This window comes from Podarcis liolepis (assembly GCF_965112155.1).
Source record: "Podarcis liolepis genome assembly, chromosome: 5".
In the NCBI taxonomy this organism is placed as follows: domain Eukaryota; kingdom Metazoa; phylum Chordata; class Lepidosauria; order Squamata; family Lacertidae; genus Podarcis; species Podarcis liolepis.
In genome coordinates, this window is record NC_139556.1 from 6,737,189 (window position 1) to 6,747,923 (window position 10,735).

The window sequence follows — 10,735 nt, forward strand, 5'->3', positions numbered from 1 at the left end:
GGTTGCCTATGACTGCTATAGAGCTTAGGAGGTGGGGGATTGATAACTTTACTTCCATATGAAAAGGAATCCTGGGTAACATATTTTCCTTTCTCTATCTTGACAGCTATTGGGGGGGGGGGTTTGCTGGCATTTTTGCCACCATTGAAGGTAGCTGTATATTGTAGCAAAGGAAAGTTGCTGTCCCTGCTTAGCCCTTGTTCCTTGCTGGTCCTTGTCCTTTCTCAAGAAGCCAGGAAGCGCATATCAATAAACGGTGCCAGAAGTAAGCGGTACAGATCCAGGACTTCAAGAAGACATTCACGTAAGAGTGTGGGAAGAGCCAGAGGTGGCCAAGGCCTGGTAGAAAGCAGGTCATTGGAGTGACCTTGGTCCAGTCACTGCCTCTCAGCCTAACCCACCTCACAAGGTTGCTGTTGTGATGTTCAAATGAGGAGGAGAACCATATTGTAGGCCACCTTGAGCTCCTGGGGGGGGGGATAAGAAAGAAAGAAAGAAAGAAAGAAAGAAAGAAAGAAAGAAAGAAAGACCCCTCCAAAGCATCTCCAAAAACTAAAATAAAAACTGCCTCAAAATAGGAACTAAACAATTTAACCCCTGTTTTGCAAACAATAGTCATTAATATCTAAGGCAACACGATGACCAAATACAATGATACATTGCTTCTTTCAGAGACATGCATAGTCTTCAAAGACTTTCAGAGACTTATAAGACTTATGTTTATTTGGTTTTATGTTTTCAAGAGAATCCATTAAGAGTGCATTTTTAGTGACTTTCAGAGATTCATAAGTTTTCTGTTTATGTGATTTCATATATTCCATATTCTATAAAGGGTGTATATTGATATCGTATTGCCTTGGATATTACTTACTCAAAATAGGAAATGTCACTGCTAAACAGAGATAGCTGTACTATTTGGAGATATTTGTTTCTAATATTATTAGGTGTTAAAATGCTTAGTGTTATAAGTGTTTCCTTCCAGTATAAGCAGTGACTGCGCTGGGATTTTTTTTTTTTTTTGTCAGGATCAGAGTTAGGGGCAAATAATTAAACTCTTCCCTTATTTGAAAGGCAATTGTAATCAACAGATTACGCTAGTAGGACTGCAAGAAGTTTTGTAAGGAGGACTGTGTGAAATATTGCAGAGAAAAGCATGAAGAGAATTATTAGTGAAGGACTATTAAAAGTAACGCGGGTGGCGCTGTGGGTAAAACCACAGTGCCTAGGACTTGCCGATCGTATGGTCGGCGGTTCGAATCCCCGCGGCGGGGTGAGCTCCCGTCTTTTGGTCCCAGCTCCTGCCCACCTAGCAGTTCGAAAGCACCCTTAAGTGCAAGTAGATAAATAGGTACCGCTTTATAGCAGGAAGGCAAACGGCGTTCCGTGAGCTGCGCTGGCTCGCCAGAGCAGCTATGTCACACTGGACATGTGACCTGGAAGTGTCTGCGGACGGCGCTGGCTCCCGGCCTCTAGAGTGAGATGAGCGCACAACCCTAGAGTCTGACAAGACTGGCCCGTACGGGCAGGTGTACCTTCACCTTTATTTTATTAAAAGTAATAGTGAAAATAATGAAGTGCAGATTAAGTGATAAAGACTGAAAAATCTTCAGATGTGGTTGATGGAAGTCCAAAACATTGTATAAGATAAGAAAATATATTGTATGTTTTTTGGAAACTTTATGTAAAAATTAATAATAATATATCTTTTTAAAATAATAATAATTAAACTCTTCCCTGCCTGCTGCAATCCCCACCCCCCTCAGGACCCACCGCTGCTTCTATTGACATAAAAAAGAAGCATATTAATGCAAAAACACATGTACTGCTAAGTTAAATCTGGCCCACAGGATGCTATATCATACCTATTTAGGCCACTGGACTATTTAGTTCAATGTACTTTACATTATAGGCTCTACACTGGAGGTGACCCTCTCTATCTAGCCCTCACTGGGCCTGCTCTGGGCTGTAGTCAAAGTGTTTTTGCCTGGCTACAGGTTAGGCTGAGAGGCAGTGACTGGACCAAGTTGGACAATCTTGGTCTACTGGACCAAGTGACTGGACAATCTTGGTCCCCTATTGAAAGTTACAGCACCAAGAGGAGAAGAGGAAAAAACACAACAAGAAAACAATATTCACACATTTAACATCAATAGCATTACATTCTATGAATAGACTTTGAATTTAAATAATGTTTGCTATTATAACCCAAGCTGCCAATATCCAGAAATAGGAAAAGGAAATAAGAAAAGGAAAATAAAATAATGTACTTAATATGTGGAATATAGTTAATAGAAGGAAGGTATTTAATGAACTGCTTTGTTAATTTATAGGTTTATAATCTGTGGTTCAAGAAGATCATGGTCATTTGTTCTCTTAAAAGTACAAAAGGATTATAACTAACCCTCTTCTGTCTGTTGTTCCAAAGTTCTTTATACAATTGCCCAATGTTTGGAAGTGCCTTTTAAAACCTCACACATCTGCATGGGAGTCGTGTCTGCCATTCGTCCTACAGCTCTCCATCCAGACAGTGTCTGCTGCCAAATGAGTTTGAGCTGTAACTATCATGTCATATTTCCTTTCTCCTTATTCATCTTTCCCTTACCAACCCAACTAGTTTCCCAAGGCAAGTTACAAAAGTAACGGAAAGCCAAGTACCATTTAAAACCAATAACCACATTTCCATCACCTCGAAACCCCACTCAAAAACCTCCCAGCAAGACAGAAATGACACATGCCAGATCTATGGCCAGATTGAACCTTCCAGTCAACTTCTGAAAATCCTCCTGGAAAAGAAGAGTTCTGATGCACAACTCAGTCCCAGCAAGCAACTGCAGAGTAAATGGATCCAGAAGGCAGCAGGTGGAGAAGAGCCATTGGAAATGTGTACAAGCTGAAGAGAAAGCAGATTTGTGGGAGAGATTCTTGGTGGATGGGTTAGTACAAAGTGCATCTGAGTGTTCCTATTGTCACCTAGGAGATGTTGGACAATATGTATTCCTTTTTAGATCTCCACATTTCCACATCTGTGTTTTGGTTTGTTTCCAAAGTCCTCATGAAAAATTATCATTATATCAGTACATTTAGCTCACACATTTTGCCTAATATACCCAATTCCGTTAAGAAAAAATGAGAACATTGCTAGGGTCTAGCTAATGTGCAAAATATCTGTGCAGATAAACCCATCTTCGCAAAAGAAATCTGTTATTGTGGGCAATGTTCCTAAATATGTGATGTCACTTTTACTAAGATGGAAATATCTGCAGAATAGGAATGTCTGGAACATTCCTTATTAATCAAAGCTATTATGACTTTGGAAGATAGCATAAGGTGTGATCTAGTATCTTTACTATAGCCAGGAAGAACTTTACAGGCTGATCTTCCCAAGAACTGGAAAACAGCTCTAGGGCTTTTATTTCCATCAAATTAAGTTTTCCATACTTTCATGTTCCTTTCTTCACAAATGTGAAAGAGATTGAAAAGTGTTTTCTTACTCACGGGGCCCAAGTTAGGGTTGGAATTGGAAAGGGTTCCATTTCAATCAGGTACAAGATCATGAAAACAGCACCATAGACCAGCATTTGGAAACAGCATATTTGAAGATGATGTAATCAAGTTCAGTGTGATGTCTATATACAGTGATCTTAGGCGATTTATGTTAGGAATCCAGGAGCACGATAGACTGATTATATTCAGATGGTTTGCTTTAAGTTCTGTAAAAGCTGTTCCAAAATTAAGTGTCCCAAGTCAAGATTGGTTTATGATGAGCGTAGGCTCTCACATATTTCAAAAGCTATGATTTTCTCACTTTTTGACTTTATGATATTTTTACAGTCCTGTTTGCAGAAGACTCCATGGATAATATATCTAGTTTGTAGAACTCTAACCCAGTGTTTCCCAACCTTTTTTGGGCAAAGGCACACTTGTTTGATGAAAAAAATCTCGCGGCACACCACCATTACAGCCCCGTGACGTCAGCGCGCAGCGTCACGCCGGGAGGGACACACGAAAGTGAAAGTTTTCAATTTTTTTCCCTCCCCCTTGCCAGGGAACCTCCAAGCTTTGGGGGGGGGAGGAGGCAGCAAAGCGAGGGACTGAGGGACGGCGGCAGCTGAGGCGGCGGCGGCTGTTGTGGTGGTGGTGGCGATAGCGGGCGGAGGAGGGGGCGGCGGCGGGGCCGAGGTGGCCGGCGGCGGCGGGGGAGGCGGCGGCGGGTGGAGCAGGAGGGCGGCCGAGGCTGGTGAGGGAGTAGGGTTGCCCGGGGCTTGAGGAGCCGTCGCCGGGAGTTGCTGCTGCTGTTGTTGCTGCTGCTGCCCGGACATGCCGGCCTCCTCCTTGTCTGCTGTCTCGCGCTCCTCCCTTTTGCACGCGCTGCCCCGCCGCCGCCCCATTGGCTGGGTCCTGTCAGCTGATCCTGTGTTATTTCCTGTGTGTGTGTGTGAGGGGAGAATGGAGAGAGAAACCTTGGCACCACCACCGCGGAGCCGCCCCCGGCTCGACGCGGATCCTCGCCGCCGCCGCCTCTCACCGCCCGACTCGCCCGCCTCCCTCCCACGGCACACCAGCCAACGTCTCACGGCACAGTAGTGTGCCGCGGAACACCGGTTGGGAAACACTGCTCTAACCCCACATCTTGACTGCAACATCCAGAAATGGTTTGCATGTGCTATCAGGCCATCACAGATTTTAACATAACTTCAAAATGCAAAGCTTTTTACTGAATTCAGTTCATACATTCAGCTGCTTATAATCAAGTGTACAATGATGAAGTAATGAAAAACCACGTAATGTGTATGCATTTGTGAATGAATGTGAATCTTGCCAGTAATGCAAATGCTAACTAAAAAATTGTTGCCCCAAATAGTCCCTTATGAACTTCCTAGTCAAAAATTAAAAAGTATTAAATTAATATAAAAGACAGAACACATTATCCAGATCTCAGAGGTGTGTGTTTTTTTATTACAGTGGTACCTCGGGTTACATACGCTTCAGGTTACATACGCTTCAGGTTACACACTCCACTAAGCCAGAAATAGTGCTTCAGGTTAAGAACTTTGCTTCAGGATAAGAACAGAAATCAGGCTCCGGCGGTGCAGCGGCCCCATTAGCTAAAGTGGTGCTTCAGCTTAAGAACAGTTTCAGGTTAAGTACGGACCTCCAGAACGAATTAAGTATTTAACCCGAGGTACCACTGTATTAGCCTCATAATTTCAATTGGCAATAGAAACTGCTAAATCTTACAATTCAAGGCAATGTGTGGTGTGTGTGTGTGTGTTTCCCATAGGGAGATCTGGGAGATAATTGTTTTGCTTTGAATTTTAATGCAACCCTATCTATTTGCAATTCCCAAAACAATATGCAGGACAAAATGCAGCTGTCCTTCAAATTGTGCAGCTTTCAGACTCTTGTGGCGCAACTCTCCAACACAAAAAATATACAAAGATGCGTCCATTAGTAGAGTGTCTACAAAATGTGCATATAATACTGAAGAAAACATATGGAATGTAGGTGTATATTAGGAAATGTGTGCACTAAAATATTGACAATTTTTAATTTGTCCTTTTTTTGAAGTGCTAGTTGATACAGAAATATGGTAAGCTGAATGTAAGGTTAGAAAAAAGAAAAATGAGAGAAACCGGAATTGATATCTACCCCTAGTTTCACATATTCATCCCTGCTTTAGTTTTCAGAGAATAAGTCAATCTATAGGTGGTAGCTATATGGTGCTTTGTTCATAGAATCATAGAGTTGGAAGAGACCACAAGGGCCATCGAGTCCAACCCCCTGCCAAGCAGGAAACACAATCAGAGCACTCCTGTTGGGTCTAAATAAATGCATAAAGATCCCCCAGGCAAGATGCCTGCTGGAATAGCTTGCCATTCCCTCTTCAAAGCAGTGGCCTCAGATTTACCTTGCGAACAGGTAAATGGGGCCTGGACTGTCAGAGTCCCGGCTTGAGCTGCAGCACCAGGCGTCTGAGTCCAGAATTGGCTGTTGAAGTGAAATAATTGAGAAGCGTACTTATGACCTCTATTTCACAGTGTAAATCTGTTGTTCATTTGTACTAAGTAAGTACTCTTTTTTATCATCATAAATTTCTCTTTGCATTAAGCATCCTTCTTTTCACGTCTTTTGGAGAGGAGCCCAGAAGGTATGTTCCATATTTGGTTTTGGCACTTTGGTCATCGTCCCCAGTGACTCAAAAAGAATAACACTAACAGACCAAGGGTCTGGCAGATGGTTATACTTTCTGGACAAATTATTTATTTGAACTTTAAAACACTCAGTTCTTATTGCTTTTTAAAAAAACACACCACCACCCAACCCTATATTTTAAGACTTCATTAATCAACAAGAAGCAACCAGTCTACAACTAGAATAATTAATTGATTAATATGCTCATTTCAAGCAAGACTGTGAACAATCAATATGTTCATGGTGGGAATGGCAAGAAGATGCAGCTTTAGCCAAATGTCTGCCATGTGTATTAGGGTTCGTATGCCTTCCCTGAAAGTAGGACTGGCCATTGGAGATGGGAGATAAAGCTCTCAAAGCAAAATGGGCATGAGCTCCTTATATAGGTTTTCCTTTCCCCTTTGCAAAGACTCATGGGACAGCTTTTTCCCATCAGCCTATCACACAGACAAGATACTGGGCAAAAACCTGCTCAGTATTTTGCTATGGGCCCTAGCGCTGCTGGGTAAAGTCATCCCACACTTGTTGGCTTACGAGGGCAAAATTCCACTAATTTTTGGGTGGATTGAAGCAGTCATTAGGAGATCTCCTTTTGCAACTTAAATGATGAAAGTTTATCAGATTTACCAGTTTAGAAATAAAAAGCAGCAAGTGTCTTTATGCAAAGAGGTATGATTGATGAAACTTCAAGCCACAGTCTAAATAAGCTTGAACTGGGCACCTCATATATGCCCAACATTTCCTTTATGCCTTAGAGAGTCTGAACAAGTTGAAGGAAGGCCTTGAATGGCCAGAGTGTCTAAGGTTCAAATCCTGATAGCCTTAGTTACACAAATGGGCCTCAGCTACTCTAGATTACAGATGCAAAACATTTTAAACAAGATGAATGATTGCAAAACACATCAGGTGGTCTTCATTTGAAGGCATTTAGTGGACGTCTTGAGGAATTGGAGTCAACAATGGAACGAATTGAGGAATATCATCAAAAAGACCACCTGGCTGGGTCTTGCATTGTGGTAACATACCTATCCTTTATCTCAATGAGCCACGGAGGGCAAAGTGGGTTGTTAGAGGCCTGGTAAGTTTGACAGAAACATACTGCATCTAGTTATTGCCTTGCAATGTTCCAGCTTATAAACACGTTCCTGTTTTTAAAGACAAGTACTGTTTAAAGTTCTTGTCTCTTAATGAAGTAGACGTTGTTTTTCTTAGTATCTGCCGAGATACAATTCCACATTTCCTAAGCGCTGCTCCCACTTCTAAGGCTTCAATATTTTAATGTGACTTTATTATTTTCATAAGCATGAGCCTCGCTGTGTGTCTGGCTATATTTTATAAGCCATTAGCGTGCCAGCTGGCTGAGGGAACCAGATAAACGATACTCGCCTTAAACCGCATAAATGTGTGTCTTCCATCTTTTTTGCCCTGATCCCTCTCCTTTCCCATTTAGTGTGGGGTGAAGTTTCAAAAGGGTTAAACTGAGCTTTCAGTCCAGCAATTTCCAGCTAGTCTTCTTGCCTCTTCTTTGGAAGAATTACAACCCTTTTGCCACATCTAATGGCCATTCTATGGGAAAGTCATGAAAACCTCATTGTAAATAAATAAAATGGCTTAAGTATGCTAGAGAGAGGTTTCTTATAAGCAAACAGTTCCAGTCTTCTGGTTCTCTCTAAGAAACCTCTTCCTGCCCTTTTTAGCTGCCAGCATGCGGCGTTCCTAAAGAGAAAATGATGACCAATAAACACTTTCTTGCCAGGAATCACTGGAGGGCACAATTGTCTTCCCTTGTTCCAAGGAAAGCTCACAAAGCGAGGGATCTACCACACACACTGTGCCAAAGGAACGCCCTTCGTCGTTTGGGAAGGATATCCCTCAGACAGAAAATATAAAAGCAGTTGAAACGAGATTTCATGGACCTCAATTCCCACAGCCTATTCTGGGCAACAAGCTTGATTACCCTTATAAAACATTCTGCACTAAATAGCTAAGACACTTTTTGTTTTGTTTTAAAACCCAACACTTTTTACTTCTGTGTGATTTAGAAAGAAGAAGAAATCAGTTTTTTCAAGAGATGTTTGGATGAAGCCGGACAGCTTTTCAATCAATTTTCCACCATAGCAAGGAAGGCCATTGTTGCCTTCTCCTTTGTTGCTGTCCATAGTTCTCTCATTGATGCACTTACTGCGTCAATTTTCTGGGATGAAAAGAAAGAGAAACGTTTGAATTGAAACCGATGTAGCAGAACAAGGGGCACGATAAAAATTACAAATTAATTTATGAGAGAGAGAGCTACATAAAAACCGTTCAAGTCACATTAGATTGTATTCTTAATTCAAATACAGATATTCCTTTCCTGATCAAAAATGACACCACCTGAAAGCAACATTGATTGATGGGGAAGTGAAAGCTTTCAAAGTTCTCTCATCTCTCTTATCTATCATCTATCTATCTATCTATCTATCTATCTATCTATCTATCTATCTATCACTAAGAACACAGCACAAGAACCTGAGCAGATCCCTCCTGGGTCAGGCCAATGGCCCATTTTAGGCAGCATCCTGCTTTCACAGTGGCCAGAACAAACACAAACCCCTGTGTTGCAAAATGTGACAATCTACAAAAATGCAAACGCAACACGCTGGCTAATAACTGTTAGTAAATATATAATCGGTATGGTGTCATTCAAAATATACAAATAAGCCACTTCAAAATAATATATATATCATACAACACATCTCACAAAATATACAAGTACCTGCAAGTTGTTATATGTATCAGAGTCAAACAAAGGTTGAAACAACCAATGAATAGCGAGGAACGCCAAACAGTTTCTCAAAGGAAGACATCTCTCCGAAGTCTCAAAGGAAGACGTTTCTCCAGTCTCAAAAGGACAGTGTATCTGGAATAGTTCAACTGTTTCAGAATAAAGTCTTCATCAGCAAATAATTATCTTCTTTTTTAATATATTTTTTATTAAGTTTTCCATATTTTATTACATTTCAGTATCAAAAAATAACTTAAGACATTGCTTAAATAAAGCATCAACCTCCTTCCTTCCCTCTAACAGACTTCCATATCTCATTACCAATTTCTCCATATTCCTAAATTCACTTTTTTACCTTAAATCAATCTTTTAACAATCACCTACAGTACTTATAAGTAAATCAGCTCCTTAATTTCCCATTACCAAACATTTCAACTTAAACCTACAAACGGATTCAACTGTTTGCAATTTTCTTTCATACAGAGTATAAATTTGCCCCAGTCCTTTTGGAACAAATCATCACAGCGATTCCGAATCTTCCCCGTCAGCTTCACGTATTCGGCCATCTTTACTTTACTTCATCAGCAAATAATTATCAATGAAATATACATACTAGTGAAGATCATAGTAGTGGATCAGTGCACTTCCTTTGAGACTTGTGTGAGACGTGATATATATATTATTTTGAAGTGGCTTACTCATATATTTTGAATGACATCATACCGATTATTATATTTACTAACAGTTATTAGCCAGCGTGTTGTGTTCACATTGGCCAAGCAGTTACCTGAGGGAAGCTCCTGAACAGGACCCTGGCACAAGAATCTTCTGCCCACCTGCTATTCCCAACATCCAACTGTGGAGGGAGAATATGCCAGGCAGTCAGGGGCAGCCTTATCCCCCATGATCTCATCTAATCCTCTTTGCTTCCACAAGGCTGGCGGTCCGCAATATGTGTTAGGTTTGCTCACCTCCCAAGAGGGGGGGGGGGCACAAGGGACCTGCAAGTGTAGTGGCTTTGCTAAAAAGATACTTGGTTTATTGAAAGAATAACATCCTCAATAGAGAGGGATTTGCAAGAGTTGCAGAACTCCAGAACTATGAAACTTACAGCAGGCAGTGAGGAATTAGCTGACTAGAATTCTTCACCAGCAAGTTTCACATGGTTATTAGTAGGGTTGCCATATTTCAAACAATGAAAATCTGGACAGAAAAGGGACAAATTTGCCGGGGGGTTTGAGCTATGTTTATGGAAATATGGGCTGCCATACATCTGGATTTTCCCAGACATTTAATACCAATTTCCGCCCGGATAATGCTGCTAAATGAAGTTTTCCAGATAAGTCCGGGAAATTCCAGACATATGGCAACCCTATTAGATGCCCTTCAATTACATAATAGTTCCCAGTTAGTGACCCTCAGGAGGCAACAGAATTAAAACCCCATTGCTTTTGCAACACTTGGCAACCATTTCTTGACTATGTGGAAACAGAAGGCCATGAAAAATCACCACCTCACTCTCATTTGAGCTTATGGGATGATTTATTCAACTGAGCCAAGATAGACATTTGGGACACTCATAACTTTTATTCTCGTAGGCAGTTGTAACGACCAACGTCTTGTGATATTCTTTGTTGCTTGTATAGTTCAGTGGACCTGAAAATGAATAAAAATATTTATATTTTTAAAAAATCAAAACTTGGTTCCTACTACTATTACTTCACTTTAAAACTTGAATGAATTAGTAGCTAGCACCTAACTTATTAAATGAAAAGTAGG